At 44.1% G+C, this 18870-nt stretch overlaps 1 long non-coding RNA gene across 1 annotated transcript in view; it reads right to left on the bottom strand.

The window, feature by feature from the left end:
• Positions 1-6310: 6310 nt before the first annotated feature.
• LOC119419333 overlaps positions 6311-18870 on the bottom strand; it is a 27824-nt gene continuing 15264 nt past the window's right edge. Inside the window, exon 3 of the long non-coding RNA XR_005187255.1 lies at positions 6311-6333. This is a non-coding gene — a long non-coding RNA (uncharacterized LOC119419333). The remainder of the gene's footprint in view (positions 6334-18870) is intronic.

The raw sequence follows: 18870 nt of genomic DNA, 5'->3' as shown, positions 1-18870 counted from the left end.
GACCCTCATCAGTATGCATACCGTGAGAACCGATCAACAGAGGATGCCATCTCCTCTGTGGTCCACACTGCGCTCAACCACCTGGAGCAGAAAAACTCTTATGTCCGTATCGTAATCAGAGCTTTATCACATTCATACACTGATGGGACACACATCGGAGGCTATGAGGGGTTCAGTGTCTTGCCCAGGGACACTTCGGCATGTGACTGCTGGTGGATTCAACCCCCCAACTCTTGCATTGGAGGATGACTGCTCTAACCACTCAGCCACAGCTGCGCCAAGCTTCTTCCACTGTGTTCTCCACTGCAGGAGACACTGTCTGTCCAGAACACTCACACATACTGCCTGAGAAGCAGATATGATGAGTTTCCTCAACAAGAACAGTTTCTGGTTTTATACTGTACCTGCTGCTAATCTGGACTGGATTATACAAGTTGTTCTTTTTTGTTTGATATTCTGCAGCAGGTTAGCCCATCAGTGGGAGCTCAGTAACATGGCTGCAGCATCACACACTGGACATGTAAAATGTGTTTCCATGAGATTTTCAAACATAAAGCTCTCTTGTGAAAGAGTACCACTGCGAAAAGAAAATTCACAACATATTGAAGTTCATAAGTTTGATATTTATATACTGATTTAAAATAGCTCTGTGAGAAATTCATAGTAACTTTAACAAAAAGTAAAAAGTTCATAGAATTAAAATTTAAATAGAAGTTCAAATTATTTAATCCAGAAAGAACTCTGGCTAGCTAGCTCATCACTGTTGTGCTCTCATATTGGATGTTCTGCTTTGTCCTTTCACAGATAAAACCACTGAGATTCTCTCCATCCATCCATTATCTTTACACACTTCTTCCTTTTTAGGTCACGGGGGTCACTGGTACCCATGTCCAGCTATTACTGTATATGTATAGAGGAGGGGGACACCTGGACAGGTCTCCAGTCCATCACAGGGACACAAAGAGACAAATGAGACAAACAACCATTCACTCTCTCACCTAGGGACAATTTAGAGTTACCAATCAGTCTAACATGCATGTTCTTGGTCTGTGGGAGGAAACTGGAGTACCCGGAGAAAACCCACGCTGCACGGGGAGAACATGCAAACTCCACCCAGAAAGGCCCCGGCTGTGATTTGAACCGGGACAACCTGCTCGCTGAGAGGCAACAACTCTACCAACTGCACCACCGTGCTGCCCCTGAGATACTCTCAATTACTAAAATATTCTTGTCCTTCTCTTTTTATCTCCAAACCTACATCCTCCCAATATTAAGTAAAAGTAAGGGATTATTCTTAATATTAAGAGAGAAAGTTACCATTAAACTCAACCTTCTTGGTAATCTTTTCAAATAATAGCAGCATCAACGTATATTCCAAGGTTTGTTGAATTGATCAGTGAACCAATCAGAGTCATTACCTGAGAGTTCAGATGTTTGCTGATGTGTTTCTCCAAGAAGGAACGTCGCAGGACTGAGCTGACTGAGGGACGGTCACGAGGGCTAACCTAAAAAACACAGTTTGTGTGTGTTCACACCATATAACGATGTGATCAGTGTTTAGCATCTGCTTTTATTCTTATACAAACAACAGATAATCAGGCAGAACATGGAAAATCATGTAACTACCCCAAATGTAGCATGTTAGTTTTCAAACTATTGGTTACACAACAGTTAGACCAAGTTAAAGGTCTGGGAAGTTTATTAAAAAGTTCTAATTTCTTTAGATTTACTAACTGTTTATTCTAATTTTCCAAATTCTACTTTTTTAAGACCTTCACAAGATGAAAAACAATCACTTGTTACATGAGATACCTCCACTTTACATTTTAATGTTCATAAAATAGTTGATAAGGATTTTAACTTGTTTATATCTCTAGTCAATACCATTATTTAAAGGAGAATATTTATAAATGTGTAAACTTTTATGTAGTTTTCAAACAAATACACACGAGTTAAAGTTGAAAGAAATTTCAAAAGACAAGTTGCGGTTCATTTTTGTGGTGAGATTTGATGGTTCCTGTTTTTCTGTTTAGTTCATGTTTTTATTTAGCAAGAATGAATGAATTTTGTTTCATTATGGCTGCTACAGACATGTTTGCGAGTCAAAGAGAAAGTGGTAATGATCTGCTGACTGCAGCCTGGACAATAGAGTCTTTCCTACATGGAGATCAGGCTAAGATCTTCAACAGCTGTCAAAACAGTTTGTGACATTCTGATATTTGGACAATTCAATTAGGACTAATCCAAACTGCTCCTGCCAAAGTCTTCACAAGAAAGAATAGCTATAAGCCCATAATGCCTGTCCCTTGATCCATAGATCGGATACAAAATGGTACTCACTGTTTGTGAAGCCTTAAACATGGTTATAAAACCTCTGTGACCTTCTCACTCACTGTGAACTCATCAGAAATCTCAGGTGTTCAGTTAACTCCTCAGAAATGAAAGAAAGACAATCTGTAAAACTGAACTTATGGGTGACCCAGAAACCTTAGACTAGACTAGACAGGTTGAATTACTGTACTATTTTTGCTAGTTGTCCATTGTCATTATTTGTAGTAGATCTATACATTGTAAGTGTATAAATGGTGAAGTATTATTAGTTTTATAGTAAAAACAATAAACAAATTACCATCTGGATGTCCATCCATCCATTATCTTCCGCTTATTCCGAAGTCGGGTTGCAGGGGCAGCAGCTTGAGCAGAGAGGCCCAGACATCTCTTTCCACAGTCATGTCTTCCAGCTCTTCTGGGAGGATTCCAAGGTGTTCCCAGGCCAACTGAGAGACATAGTCTCTCCAGCGTGTCCTGGGTCTTCCCCGGGGTCTCATCCCAGTTGGACATGCCCGAAACACCTCTCTAGGGAGGCGCCCAGGGGGTATCCTTACCAGATACCTGAACCACCTCAACTGGCTCCTCTCAAAGTGGAGTAGTAGTGGTTCTACTCCAAGTCTCTCCCAAATAACTGAACTTCTCACCCTATCTCTAAGGGAAAGTCCAGCTACCCTGTAGAAAAAACTCATTTCAACCGCCAGTATCCGCAATCTCATTCTTTCGGTCACTACCCAGAGCTCATGACCATAGGAGAGGGTAGGAACGTAGACCGACCGGTAAACAGAGAGTTTTACCTTACAGCTCAGCTCTCACTTCTCCACAACAGACCAGTACAGAGTCCGCAATACTGCAGATGCTGCACCAATCCGTCTGTCAATCTCACGCTCCATTCTTCCCTCACTCGTGAACAAAACCCCGAGATACTTGAACTCCTCCACTTGAGGCAGAACCTCACCCTCGACCTGAAGAGAGCAATCCACCCTTTTCCGGTTGAAGACCATGGCCTCAGATTTGGAGGTGCTGATTCTCATGCCAGCCGCTTCACACTCAGCTGCGAACCGCTCCAGTGAGAGCTGGAGATCATGGCACGATGATGCCAATAGGACCACATCATCTGCAAAGAGCAGAGATGGAATCCTGAGGCCACTGAACCAGAAACCCTCCGCCAGCTGGCTGCACCAAGAAGTTCTGTCCATAAAAGTTATGAACAGAATCTGTGACAACGGGCAGCCCTGGCAGAGTCCAACTCCCACCCTGAAGGGGTCCGACTTATTGCCGGCAATGCAAACCAAACTCTCGCACCGCTTATATAGGGACCGAACAGCCTGTAACAACAGGCCTCCAATCCCATACACACAGAGTACCCTCCACAGTGTACCCCAAGGAACACGGTCGAATGCCTTCTCAAAGTCCACAAAACACATGTAGACTGGATGGGCAAACTCCCATGACCCCTCAAGGACCCTAGTGAGGGTAAAGAGCTGATCCAGTGTTCCACAGCCAGGACAGAACCCACATTGTTCCTCCTGGATCTGAGGTTACCCCTGAATAGCCCTTACCAGGGAGACTAAGGAGAGTGATGCCCCTATAATTGGAGCACACCCTCCGGTCCCCCTTTTTGAAGAGGGGAACCACTACCCCTGTCTGCCAGTCCAGTGGCACTGCCCCCGATGTCCACGCAACATTGCAAAGGCGTGTCAGCCAAGACAACCCCACTACATCCAGAGCCTTAAGGAAATCAGGGTGAATTTCATCCACTCCCTGAGCCCTGCCGCCTCAGAGCTTTTTAACTACCTTGGCGACTTCAGCCACAGTTATGGACAGATCAACCCCAAAGTCCTCCGACTCAGCTTCCTCCATGGAAGACGTGCTAGTGGGATTGAGAAGGTCTGAGGAGTATTCCTTCCACCTCCCGATGACATCACTGGTTGAGGTCAACAGCACCCCACCTTCACTGAACACAGTGTTAGTAAAGTGCTACTTTCCCCTCCTCGGCCACCTGATGGTTTGCCAGAATATCCTCGGAGCTGACCGAGAGTCTCTTTCCAAGGTCTCACTGAACTTCTCCCACATCCGAGCTTTTGCCTCAGCAACAGCCAAGGCTGCACACCGCTTGGCCCTCCGGTACTCCTCAGCTGCCTCCAGAGTCCCACTGGCCAACAAGGCCCGATAGGACTCCTTCTTAAGCTTGACAGCCTCCCTAACCCAGGGTTTCTACCACCAAGTTTGTGGATGACCACCACGAGAAGCACCGACAACCTTGGGCCGCAGCTCAAGGCAGCTACCTCAACAAGCGAGGTGCAGAATATGGCCCACTCAGACTCAATGTCCCCCACCTCAGCTGGGATGCGGTTAAAACTTTCCCGGAGGTGTGAGTTGAAGATCTCTCTGATGGGTTCTTCTGCCAGATGTTCCCAGCAAACCCTCACTACACGTTTGGGTCTACCGGGTCTGTCCAGCATGTTCCCCCGCCATCTGATCCAACTCAATACCAGGTGGTGATCAGTTGACAGCTTAGCTCCTTTCTTTACCCAAGTGTCCAAAACAAACGGCTGCAAATCAGATGACACGACTATGAAGTCAATCATCAATTTACGACCTAGGGCATTCTGGTGCCAAGTGCACTTATGGACACCCTTATGTTTGAACATGGTGTTCGTGATGGACAAACTAGGACTAGCACAGAAGTCCAACAACAGAACACCGCTCGGGTTCAGATCAGAAAGACCGTTCCTCCCAACCATGCCCCTCCATGTCACACTGTCATTACCCACGTGGGCATTGAAGTCCCCCAGCAGAATAAAGGAGTCCCCAACTGGAGCACCTTCCAGCACCCCTGCCAAAGACTCCAAGAAGGTCAGATACTCTGAACTGCAGTTTGGCACGTAGGCACAAACAATAGTCAGAGGCTGTCCCCCCACCTGAAGGCGAAGGGAAGCCACCCTCTTATCTACCGGGGAAAACTCCAACACACAGGCACCAAGTCAGGGGGCTACAAGTAGACACACACCAGCACAACACCTCTCACCATGGGCACTCCAGAGTGGAATAAGGTCCAACCTCTCTCAAAGAGATCAGTTCCAGAGCCCATGCTGTGTGTTGAGGTGAGCCCAACTATATCTAGTCGGTACCTCTAAACCTCGCGCACAAGCTCAGGCTCCTTCCTTGCCAGAGAGGTTACATTCCATGTCCTAAGAGCTAGATTTAGTAAGCCAGTGTCAGAGCGCCAAGGTCCCTGCCTTTGGCCACTGCCCATAGCATCATGCACCCGACTTTTATGGCCCTTCCTGCAGGTGGTGGGTCCACAGGGAGGCAAACCCATGCTGCTCCTTTGGGCTGAGCCCGACGGAGCCCCATGGGCAGCGACCCGGTCACCAGGTGCTTGCCGACGAGCCCCTCCCCCAGGCCTGGCTCCAGGGTGAGGCCCCGGTAACCCACATCCAGGCCTGGGACACTGAGTTCCTTGTTTTGTTTTGTCCATAAAAATCTTTTGAATCGCTCTTTGTCTGGCCTGTCACCTAGGACCAATCTGCCTTGTGAGACCCCACATGACAACATAGCTCCTAGGATCATTCAAGCGCACAAACTCCTCCACCACGATAAGGTGGCGATTCAAGGAGGAGCCATCTGGATGTATACAACAAAATATTTTTCTGACACAAATTGGAAATTTGAAATGTATTGTAAGCTTAGTGTAAAGTAAATCAATACTTGAGTAACTATACAAATACCGTAATGGCTTCACAACACTGAGTTATTACGAGACAAATCCTGATTTTTGGCACTGATGATGACATTTGAGTCAAAATTTTGTTCATACCTGCTGTGTATGCTCACTTGTTAACTCATACTCGTGCTGCACACAACAATGATACAAGTGTTTTGAACCTTGAAGAGTTGGGTGACTAGCTGGCGGAGGTCTTGGGAGTAGCGGATAGGTACAGGTGTGTAGCGCCCCATGCAGATCTTACTGATCAGCTGCCGCAGGCTGCTGCCATCAAACTGCAGGTGAAAACACATTTAGTTAACAGAAAATTAAGAACGGCACCTACAATCACTGAAAAAAAACACCAAGAGTGTTGGAAATTAAATTAAATTGCATGTGACTATTTCAGTATTAAATCAAATGGCTATTGAAGTCTGCAGTAAGGTGCAACACCCACTTAGGCCTGGATACAGGCAGTTAATTCATATAAAACGGAGTTAAACAATCGTAAGTCCAGCAACAAGTCCAGCAGATTGGCAATGGGTCAGAACTGACACCCTGACAGCTGATCTTACACATGTTCAATTGGAGAAAGACAGGGAAACCTGCTTGGCCCCACGAGGACTTCAGCATAGCACAGTTCAAAGACACAAGTGACATGTGTGAACAGGCATTGTGTTAGTGAAAGACTGTACCAGTATAATGAATGAGGGGAAAAGATGTGGTCCGAGTCTATCAGTGATGTGGCGCTGTGCACTCAGGGATCCCTGAATCACTACTAAAGACAACTTTAAGTCATATCTTGTGGGTGTCCACATCACAATGCCAGAAGTAACTTTGGTGTCTCTCTATGACATAATCAGGATTGGCCCTTTCCCCTCAGTGCCACCATATGCGCACATGGCCCGAGATGATGTAGATGCAGGGCAGCCAACTCTGGACCCAAAAGTCCTAGGTTCGATCCCTAGTCATTACACATCTCATGGTGTCTATGAGCAGCACACCTCATCCCCAAAATGCTCCCCAGTTGCTTTCAATAGCTGCCCACTGCACCACCTGGTGGTGGATGGATTAAATGCAGCGATCCAATTTCCGCCATTATATGGGAACATACAATGATGACAATACATAACCCATTATTATTATATATTCATGGTAGTTGGTAGATATTTTATCTAGACTGGTCCTGGGGTTTTGATCTGTTCAGAGATGGGATTATAATGAAATTATTACCCGGTTCTGACTGGGTTAAACTGGGCCAGCAACCCTAAAAAGAGTCTCCCTGGGATTCAATATCCGTCAAGGAATAGAGTTTATTTCTGCTTGCTACATCACGTAGAAAGGCTTGAAGCACCATCTCATATTTCCTTACACGTCAGTCCATGTAAGATCCATTGAGATCACACTTAGTCACGCCCCCTCATACACGGACAGGTTGAGCTCCCCTTCTGCGAAGGAGGAGTCTAGGACCCTATAAATGAGTAATGACACGGGACATCTGGGCTTTTCCGAGTTTGTGATTGCGTCATAAACCGGAAAGGCCAGCACTATAAACTGTAACATTTTCCTGCCTTGATTTAATATAACTGATAAAATTTAATTGACGTTTCCTTGATTTATTGATATTGTGGGTTGCCACTTCTGAGAGAGATTCAAGCCGGGGGAAGCAACGTGGGCTGGAGGTGGGTCCTGGGTCCAAGAGGGGGCCTCTGGGTGACCAGTGACCCACAGCCAGCCCACGTCCCGACGCAACAGCTGGTGCCATGACCATGATGAGGGACCAGAGGATTTTGATAAATTCATATAACAGGGTTTTATAATATAGACTTTCCAGGGGGTGAACTTATGCCATTTTTCTATCTAAATTGGGACTAAATTGAAGGGTGATGGAATGGGAAAATTGATGTTTTGGTTAATTGGAAATATTTTTATAGTAGATCACCATGGGGAGTTGGAAGTTTCTGTTATTTACATACAATACGCACGTTAAAACACGTTAATTGTTTAAATCGTTTTTTATTCACACAAACACATTTTTTTCTGTTGTGACAGGCTAAAAGTACCGGCAGTGCTCTGTGCAAATAAATTGGGTACTGCATGATTGAAGGGGAAGGGAGCACAGAATTTTTTTTTTCTTTTTCCTTTCTAGATGGACAAAATGGACCATGCCTGCCCTTGGAGTCAAAAAGAGAAGAATCAGTGTCTACTAGGGGTTGAAAGAGTATATAATTTTTAAACTCGACATTAACATAATAAAACCCGAGTAGAACTCGAGTATTTGATGATGTCATAGATCTCAAGATACAAAAATAAATAAATAAATAAAACCGCAAAAAACGGTAATTATTTACAAAAAAAAAAAAGACCAACAAAACATTGGGAGCGTATATTATGCTCCTACCATTTATCATACTGCAAATAAGTCACAGGAAAAACTAAACTATTAGTTATTATTATTAAACTGTAAACGTGAAGAAACATGCAGCACGTCAAAAACGAAACTTAAACCGAAACTGGTTCTGGTTTGGTGGATTGGAACTGGTGTTACACCATACTCTGTGACCTGCAACAGTGCAACACCGCCCCCTACGGTCATACGGTGGTCACATAATATGACGTCACTACGGATACTCGACGTAACATTTTTAACCTCGATAGATGTCCTAGCAATCGATGTGTAGATTACTCGAGTACTCTGTTAATGCCCTAGTGTCTACAAACTGATAAACATCTATTAGATAAAAACGCTTTCTTGCATTAGGATGCCTTCTGCAATCATTAAATCATATTTAGAAACCTGACTTAGACTATGTTAGAAATTTCTATATGTCATATTCACCACAGCAGGGGGATGCTGAAGTCATTGGCAGATGTCGAAAGCTGAGTCAAGCAACCTGAGAGAGGCAGGTCACATGCTAGCCGTCAGCTCTGACATTTTATTTGACCTGAGGCTGCCAGGTCACACGCTATAGCCTGTAGGCATCTCCCACCAACTATTTGGAGTAGTTTACATTCACCCAGAGGGCAAATGATCAATTACTTGCATATCTGACGGTATTGAACTGGGAGTTTTTTATTCGAGGAACCCTTTTAGGGCCCCTTGAACAAGGGGGAGTTGTTAGATATTTTATCTAGACTGGTCCTGGGGTTTTGATCTGCTCAGAGATGGGATTATAATGAAATTATGACCCAGTTCTGACTGGGTTAAACTGGGCCAGCAACTCTAAAAACAGTCTCCCTGGGATTCAATATCCATCAAGGAATAGAGTTTATTTCTGCTTGCTACATCACGTAGAAAGGCTTGAAGCACCATCTCATATTTCTTTACATGCCAGTCCATGTAAGATCCATTGAGATCACACTTAGTTGCGCCCCCTCATACATTGACAGGTTGAGCTCCCCTTCTGCGAAGGAGTCTAGGACCCAATAAATGAGTAATGACATGGGACATCGGGGCTCTTCCGGGTTTGTGACTGCGTCATAAACTGGAGCGACCAGCGCTGTAAACTGTAAACTTTTCCTACCTTGATTTAATATAATTGATCAAACTTAATTGAAGTTTCCTTGATTTATTGATATTGTGGGTTGCCACTTCTTAGGGAGATGTGAGCCGGGGGAAGCAACGTGGGCTGGAGGTGGGTCCTGGGTCTGAGAGGGTGCCTCTGGGTGCCCGGTGACTCGCAGCCAGCACACGTCCCGACGCAACATAATGCAGAACCAAGACTCATCAATGAATGTGCTTCAGTTCTCTTCATGAGGTGATGCCTTCCAGTTATAACAACTCCAAAAGCAGTCATTTGTGTTCTGGTGTTGATGGCAGCCAACACATGAGACAGTAAGCCATAGTCCGGCTGCTGCCAGGCTTTCAAACATGATACAGAATGACACAAGGAGTTGTAAAGAGCCCAATATCTTTGTCCAGTGATAGAAGTCATGGGATTCTGTAATTCCAGATGCACAATGACTTCACCACTTGCTCTTGCCAAGATCGGATGCTTCTCCCCTCCCTCTCCACTTTGCTTTGCTACTCTGTCTGTCTGTGAAACTGCTTGTGAGACTCTCTTGCATATCTTCCAAACCATAATTATGGGCTTGTTTTGATCAGTTGGTCCCTCAACTCAATTGACAACATTTCTTTGAAGAGAAGACAGGCTTTAGGTGAGCCGATTTGCCCTGTTGGCACACATGCAGCTGGATATCTCATCGACTTGGAAGACTTGATGATGTGTCTATCTCTGCTGCCATTTGTGGATTTTAAGGATGCACATTTAATTGGATTTTCGATAACTGGTTCCTGCTTTTTGGATTTGGCTGGTTGCTGGTTTTATCAATCAATCAAGGAAGTCGTTGGCAGCAAATTTAGACCCAAACACGCTGCTTGCCTTTATGATGGCTTGGTTCGTGTCTTGAGTACCCGGACTCAAATGCTTTGGACAGAATGGATCAGATCTTGGGGATTTTACTCAGTCACGTTCCATCAATGTGGCCATGTAATTTGGACATTTCAGAAACGAGTCGAACAACACAGACTCAAGGTAGATGTCACTAAGTTCTGCCTGTCCCCAAAATAACTGTGTGTTTATCTGAATTTGGCTCCTTTGGCTGGCCTTGAAGGTCATCTTATCTGAATTCGCCTGGAGAAAATGTGATCTGACGCTCATCACCCCCTCCCTGAGGAATTTCCAACTGATAACCAGATGAATCCAGCTGAATAAACTTGTGTTATCGTTTCAGGACTCTTGGATTCTCATAGACGTTATTCTTGGCCATTCCGCAACATACCTCGAGAATGTTTATGGATCTCACCAGAGGACATTGACTGATTATTCCATCCTTATCAGAACTCTTACAGTGCCCTTGAGAGCATATATGAACATATACTGACCGCTCTCGCCTCCCCCCTCTGCAGAATGTCTATGTAAATATGTGCTTGTTTGTGCGAGGTATTTTTTAATATTAGAGTTTTTTTTTCTCAGGCAGGAAAAAAAAAGTCTGATAGGAATTGTTTCGCCTCCACTTCCTTCATGTGTCCAGTTTACCACTTTTTTTGTTGTCTGTCCAAACAGGTCTCACTTGTAAATGAGTCATTGAGACTCAATGTGATTTATCTGTTTAAATAAAGGTTGAATAAATAGAAAATAAAGACGACTCTCTCGGTTTTGTCTGCCTTTGGTGACTAGAACCTTTGCAACATATACAGGTGCCTTCATGTACAAAGGTTCCACCATTACAAAAGTGCGTCCATGTTTCCCACAGCCTGACTATTGCACAACACCAGCACTAGCCTCATGCTAACTCACGATGTGGTTCCTATGAAACTCAATCAATTCAATTCAATTCATTTTATTTATATATCTGATTTTCAGGGAAGCTGCTGTAAAGGATGGGGTGCTAGACTTGGAGGAATACACATCCTCAGTCCTGTGTTAGTAAGTGTGCTGATGATGTCACCACCTTCAAGAATGTAAAGTGCTATCCAAACCAAAAGCCCTGGCTGAATGCAGAGGTTTGCACCCTGCTGGAAGCCAGGAACACTGCCTTCAAGTCTGGCAATTCACAGGAGCTGAGAAAGACAAAGTTAGAGCTGGATGCTGGTATTAAAAGGGCCAAAGCAGCATATGCACAGAAGATCCAGGGACACTTCTCCTTACAAGACACAGAACATGTGGAAGTGCATTACGTGCATAACAGATTATAAAGGCAGAAGTGCACAATGCTCTAGGAATCCATCACTGCCTGATGCTCTCGACAGATTCTATGCACACTTTGAGGACCTGAACAGACCACCCAGCACCAGACTCACCTTATCACAGGAAGAAGAGTTCCTCATCATGACCTCAGCAGAAGTAAGGAGTACTTTCAGGAGGACTGATCCTCACAAGGCAACTGGCCCCGACAACATCCAGGGAAGGTGCTGAAAGACTGTGCTGATCAGCTCTGCAAGGTGCAGGCTGACATATTTAACTCCTCCCTCACCCTGGCAACAGTTCCCACCTGCCTTAAGACTGCCACAATTATCCCAGTTTCAAAGAGCTCTACAGTGACTGGTCTGAATGACTATCGGCCAGTAGCCCTCACCCCAATAGTTGCTAAATACTTTGAAAAACTGGTCATAACTCACATCAAATCTAACATCAACATCAACGAGGACCCTCATCAGAATGCATACCGTGAGAATTGATCTAAAGAAGGTGCCATCTCCTCTGTGGTCCATACTGCTCTCACCCACCTGGAGCAGAAGGACTCCTACGTCCGTATGCTCCTTGTGGACTTCACATCAACACCATGATTCCCCAGACACTGATGGACAAACTAATCACACTAGGACTAAGTCCCTCTCTATGCAACTGGGTCCTAGACTTCTTAACCAACAGTCTGTGAGGATCCACGACTTCTCCTCCTCCATCATCTGGATCTCAATCTCCATCAGAGATTGGATGGCTTTAAATTTCTTGAGTTTCAATGAGAAGAAATCTGAAGTTATGCTGTTTCCTCCCAATGACACAATCACCAACCACTGCATCGACCTATCCGTTCTGTCACCGTTAGTGAAACAAAGAGTCACTAATCTAGGAGTGATACTTGACCCTTCTCTGAAACTCAACAATCATGTAAATATGATTGTTAAATCCTGCTTTTTCCAGCTGAGGTGACTGTCTAAGCTGAAGCCCATATTGTCCAGAAATAACCTGGAGACAGTAATTCATGCATTCATTACATCCAGGCTCGACTATTGCAACTCACTCCTTTTTGGTAGAAGAGAACACATTACTCCTGTTTTGGCCTCCCTACACTGGCTTCCAGTTCACTTTCGAATCAAATTCAAAATACTCTTGTATGTCTATAAATCACTAAACAGCTCTGCCCCCTCCTATCTTACTGATCTGCTCCAGCCGTATGTCCCACCACGTTCTCTCAGATCAGCAGACCAGCTGCTCCTAACAGTCCCAGGAACCCGCCTCAAGCGCAGAGGTGACAGGGCCTTCTCTGTAGCAGGCCCAAAACTTTGGAATGAGTTACCTCTGCTCGTTAGACAGGCCCCCTCCCTCACAGTTTTTAAATCTCGCTTAAAAACACACTTTTATTCCCTGGCTTTCTGCACTGTGTGACCTGTGCTGAGTCTGTGTGCATCACACTGTGTTGGTCATGTTGCAGTTGTTGTTGTTATCCATTATTGTTTTTGTCGGTTTCTACATTTTTGGTGTCCTGTTATGTAATCTGTTGCTATGTGCTTGTTCTGTTTGTCCCTGTACAGCACTTTGGTGTGCTTTGTCACTGTTTAAAGTGCTATATAAATAAATTGGTATGGTATGGTATCATAACCCTCAGCACTGGCTCCCCCCAAGGCTGTGTGTTGAGCCCCCTCCTGTTCACTCTGCTAACGTATGACTGTACACCGACCCATCCAGGCTGTCATATTGTAAAGTTTGCAGACAATACAGTGGTGGTTGGATGCATCAAAAACAATGGTGAGTCCAGCTACAGGCAGGAGGTGGAACACCTGGAGAGCTGGTGAAGGAAGAACAACCTTCACATCAATGTGAAGAAGATGAAGGAGATGGTCGTGGACTTCAAACGGAATAAACACACCTACCCATCCCCCCTCCCTGAACATAGGGGGATCTGCAGTGGAAGTGGTCTCCAGCTACAAGTACTTGGGTGTGTACCTGAATGACAACCTCAGCTGGGGAAACAACACTACCAGCCTGATCAAGAAAGCTCATCAGAGACTCTACTTCCTCAGACGGCTGAGGCGAGCTGGATTGGGAAGCTCAGTCCTCACCTCCTTCTACAGGTGTGCAGTGGAGAGCATCCTGTGCTCCAGCATCAATGTGTGGCATGGAGGCTGCAGAAAAAAAGCTTCGCAGAGAGTGGTGAAGGCTGCATAGATGTCTGTTGGAGTCAGCCTCCCCACCATCACAGGCATTTACACCTCTAGATGCAGGAAGGGGGCCACCTGCATCCTGAAGGACCCCAATCACCCAGCACACACATTTTTGCCCCACTCCCCTCAGGCAGAAGGTTGAGTAGTATTAAGTGCAGAACCACTAGGCTGAGGAACAGCTTCTACCCTGAGGCTGTTAGACTCATGAATTCCTAATCAAGATTATCACTGTGAAAATTACTATGAAAAAAATCACTGTAATGCCAATTGATTGTTGATATATGCTGCTAACTATATGCTAATATATGCTATATGCTGCTATCCATGATGCTGATCTTATGCTGCTGATTTATTTCATGTTGCTGTGTTCATTCTGTCTCATCTCCTCACACAGACTCATGTTCGGGCTGCTGTTGTTTGGCGCATTGTTTTGTACTTTTAGTGCTTAGTGTGTTCTTAGTTTAGCGTATTTCTTGGTTCATATCTTAGATCTTATTGCTGTTTTTCTTTACAGTTTGTATTTTTGTTGGATGTAAATGGATCCCTGTGTACATAGTTTTGCTCCACCTCGTGTACCACATGTGATGTGAATGACAATAAAGACACCTTGACCTTGACTTTGATATAGTACCAATTCACAACAAAGTTGTCTCAGGGCACTTTACAGGAACATTCACATAAATAGAAAAGACAATTAGTAAAGTTCTCTATCTAAGGAAGCCAGCAGGCTCGTTGAATCTTCACCGCGTTGCAGTCTCCCAGTCAAGTACTGGTAATATTGTCTAATGTGTCTATGAGGCATTCATTGTGTCTGCTGACCTTCACTCATTGTTTTGACTGATTTTTCAATGCTCTGGCAACTGCCTAATAATGCTGCCACTTCACTTGTGATGCCACCACTTGTGTTCTCTTGTGCTTGTTCTTGGTCACTGGACATGTGTCCTAAATTATATCCAAATGGAATCAAATGTTCTTGGTGTAAAACTTTTTTTTGGTCAGTGAGTGTAGTTTAAAGCTATTTTCCCTTTAAATATGGGAAGAATAATTAAAGTGGTGGATAAAAATATCCTCTATTCATCTTATTTACATAAAGAAGTGATGGCACAAGAAGATTTTTAACCAATTTTACTTGCAAGAGCAGATTTTCACAACAGGTTACACAGAAGTTCTACATGCATGGAGCCCAGTCAACAGTGTGCGAGTTTGTTTTTATACACTTATCATCTCCTGGCTCACAGGCAGGCCAGTGTCCTTAGACTGCCAGCTGCACATATAGGATCAAATCAGCTTCTCATTCAGCCTGCTCTGAGAGAGAAAATAACTCTCTGCTAACTCAAACACATGGTGCATGTGCAGTTAACATTCTCAGTCATAGTAGTTAAAAACATACATAAACCTTGACCAAAATTCCCTTGACATAAATATTGTTTTTATTTCGGCTTTTCCCTCTTCAGTGGTCTCCACAGTGTGTCATCCTCCTCCATCTCACTCTGTCCTCACTCCAATTACCTCCATGTCCTCCCTAACTGAGAGGACATGGACTTGGCAGCACAACGGCTTAGTGGTTAGCACTGTTGCCTCACAGCCAGAAGGTCCTGGGTTCATTCCTCGATTGGAACTGGGGTCTTTCTGGGTGGAGTTTGCATGTTCTCCTTGTGCTTGCGTGGGTTTTCTCCGGGTACTCCAGTTTCCTCTCACAGACCAAAAACATGCATGTTAGGCTGCCTTCAGGCCCAGGCCTCCCTTGCAAAAGAGATATGTGATCTCAATGGGATTTACCTGGTTAAATAAATACACTGCATCCATGTATCTCCTCTTTGGCCTTCCTCTTTGTCTTTTTCCTAGCAGCTGCATTTCTAACATCTTTCTACCAATATACCAATTGTCCCTCCTCTGGACATGTACAAACCATCTCAGTCTGGTCTCTCTACTATATCTCCCAGTTGTTCAACCTGTGCTGTACCTCTGATGATCTCATTCCTAATCTTATCCATCCTTGTCACTCCTAAGAAGAACCTCATCGTCATTTCTACCACTTCCAGTTCTGTCTCCTGTCTTTTTGTCCATGTCTGTCTATAGACTATACAACATAGCTGGTCTCACCACTGTCTTGTAAACTTTTCCTTTGACCTTTGCTGACACTCTTTTGTTGCAAATCCCTCCTGAAAAATTTCTCCATCCACTCCATCCTGCCTGGACTCTCTTCTTCAACTCTTTACCACATTCTCCATTTTCCTGGACAGTGGATCCCAAGTACTTGAAGTCCTGCACCTTTGTGACCTCTGCTCCTTGTAGCCTCACTGTTCCACCGGCCTCCCTCTCATTCACACACGTACTCTGTCACTATGGCTGACTTTCATTCCTCTTCTTTCAAGTGCATACCTCCACCTCTCCAAGTTCTCTTCCACCTGTTCTCACCACAGATCACAATGTCATCTGCAAACATCATAGTCCACGGGGATTCCTGCCTGACCTCATCTGTTAGTTGGTCCATCACCAGAGCAAACAAGAAGGGGCTCAGAGCCAATCCTTGATGCAGTCCCACCTCCACCTTGAAGCTATCTGTCACTCCTACAGCACATCTCACCACTGTCCTGCTGTCCTCATACATGTCTTGTACCAGTCTAACATACTTCTCTGACACTCCTGTTAATGAAAATTTAAAGTTAATTTTAATGATGTTTTGTGTTGCTGCTGTATTTTTACTATTATTGCTAAAAAGTGTGCTGACCATTAACTTTTGGACTGTTCTCTGTGTTTTGACTGTTGAACTGTTTTCCTGAGGCACTGTGTTGAATGCACGACTCATTATAATAAATTGAGTGTATAATAAATTCAGTGTGTTAAAAGGTAGCAGCCTAAAACTGTTGGGCAGAGAGAGAGCTGCATATCTGACTGAGAATCAGGTGTGTCCCTTTCTCTCTTCCTGCACAGGGAACAATAAATTCAAATAAGTTGAACTGTGTTTTCTCATCTTTTATTAATGTCACAATAAAAAATTCCACAACACTCCAGATTTCCTCATGTAACACCACACCTCCTCCCTCGGCACTCTGTCATGCTTTTTCTAAAACCACAAAGACACAATGGAGTTCTTTCTGACATTCTGTACTTCTCCATCAGCATCCTCAAAGCAAAGACGCATCTGTGGTGCTCTTTCTTGGCATGAAACCAAACGGCTGCTCACAGATAGTCACCTCTCATCTAAGTCTTGCTTCCACAACTCTCCCCCAGATCTTCATCGTGTGGCTCATCAACTTAATTCCCCTGTAGTTGTGACAACTCTGTACGTCACCCTTGTTCTTAAAAATGGACACCAGCACACTTCTTCTCCATTCCTGAAGCATTTTCTCATCCTCAAATGTGCCATTGAATATTTGAGTCAAAAACGTCACTGCCATCTCTCCAAGACATTTCCAAACCTCCACTGGTCATCAGGTCCTACTGCCTTCCCCTTCTTCAATCTTTTCAGTGCTTTCTGGACTTCACCCTCACTAATCTTTCCTACTTCCTGGTCCACAGTTTCTATGACCTCTACTCTTTTTCTTTCTCTTTCATTCTCTTCATTCATTAGCTCCTCATAGTACTCATTTCATCTTCCACTCACACTCTCCTCACTTGTTAGAACATTACCATTCCTATATTTAACAAGCCTAACCTGCTGCACATCCTTTCCAGCCTGATCTCTCTGTCTTGCCAATTGGTACAAGTCCTTCTCGCCCTCTTTAGTGTCCAGCCTCTGATACAACTCATCATACGCCCTCTGCTTTGCCTTAGCTACCTCCCTCTTTACTCTATGTCCCATCTCCTTATATTCCTGTCTCCTCTCTTCAGTCCTCTCTCTGTCATATTTCTTCTTGGCTAACCTCTTTCTTTGAACAGCTTCCTGCACTTCACTATGCCACCACCAGGTTTCCTGATTATCCATTCTCTGTCCAGATGACACACCAAGTACCTTCCTACCTGTCTCTCTATTTACTGTTGCTGTAGTAACCCAGTCATTTGGAAGCTCTTTATTACCACCCAGAGCCTTTAACAGATCCTCTCTGAATTTCTCACAACATTCTTCCTTCTTAAGATTCCACCATTTGGTCTTCTTCTCTAATTGTACTCTTTTTCCAATGCTGCGAACCTTGCTGCCTTTCCACTTGATCTCTTGGACACATAAAACATCTACCTTCCTTCTCAGCATCATGTCAGCCAGCTCTCTACCTTTGCCTGCCATTGTCCCCACATTTAGAGTTGCAATTCCCTGTCATAAATAAATTGCTTAAATACCTTTTGCACACTTCAAGTTAACACTGTACTACCAAACAGTTTTTTTGTAAATTTAAAAACATATTTAGGTGAAATATTGCAAGAGAAAAGTAAGAGAAATAAGTAAGCTATTAAAATTAATTTAGATTATCTGCATAAATAATATTCTGTATAAACTTTTTTGTTTGTCACAACTTTTTTTCACATTTTAAGGCAGAATGAGTATCCTAAGCTAATGTTAATAGCTATCTAAAAAAGTTAAATCTGGTCCTCTGGACATTCAAAAAAACCCAAAACAAAGCAAAACAACAAAAAATGTAGAAACGTTTCGTCTCTCGTCAGAGCAGCAGGACCACGCTTTCCACAGAACAACTGTGTCAACTCTTGAAACTGTGCCTGCAGTCAACCTACTTCACATATGGGGAGCAATATTATAGGCAGAAACATGGGTGTGCTATGGGGTCTCCAGTTTCTCCTATTGTTGCCAACCTGTACATGGAGGAGGTAGAAAAGAGAGCCTTGACGTCCTTTTCAGGGACACCACCAAGTCATTGGTTCAGGTATGTTGACGACACCTGGGTTAAAATCAAATCTCATGAAGTCCAACATTTTACTGACCACATCAACTCTGTGGATAAATACATCAAGTTCACACAAGAAGATGTAAAAAATGGCAGGTTGGCTTTCTTGG

Source organism: Nematolebias whitei, chromosome 13 (genome assembly GCF_014905685.2).
Source record: "Nematolebias whitei isolate Nwh7 chromosome 13, NemWhi1, whole genome shotgun sequence".
In the NCBI taxonomy this organism is placed as follows: Eukaryota; Metazoa; Chordata; class Actinopteri; order Cyprinodontiformes; family Rivulidae; genus Nematolebias; species Nematolebias whitei.
This window is presented reverse-complemented; position numbering and strand designations above follow the sequence as displayed.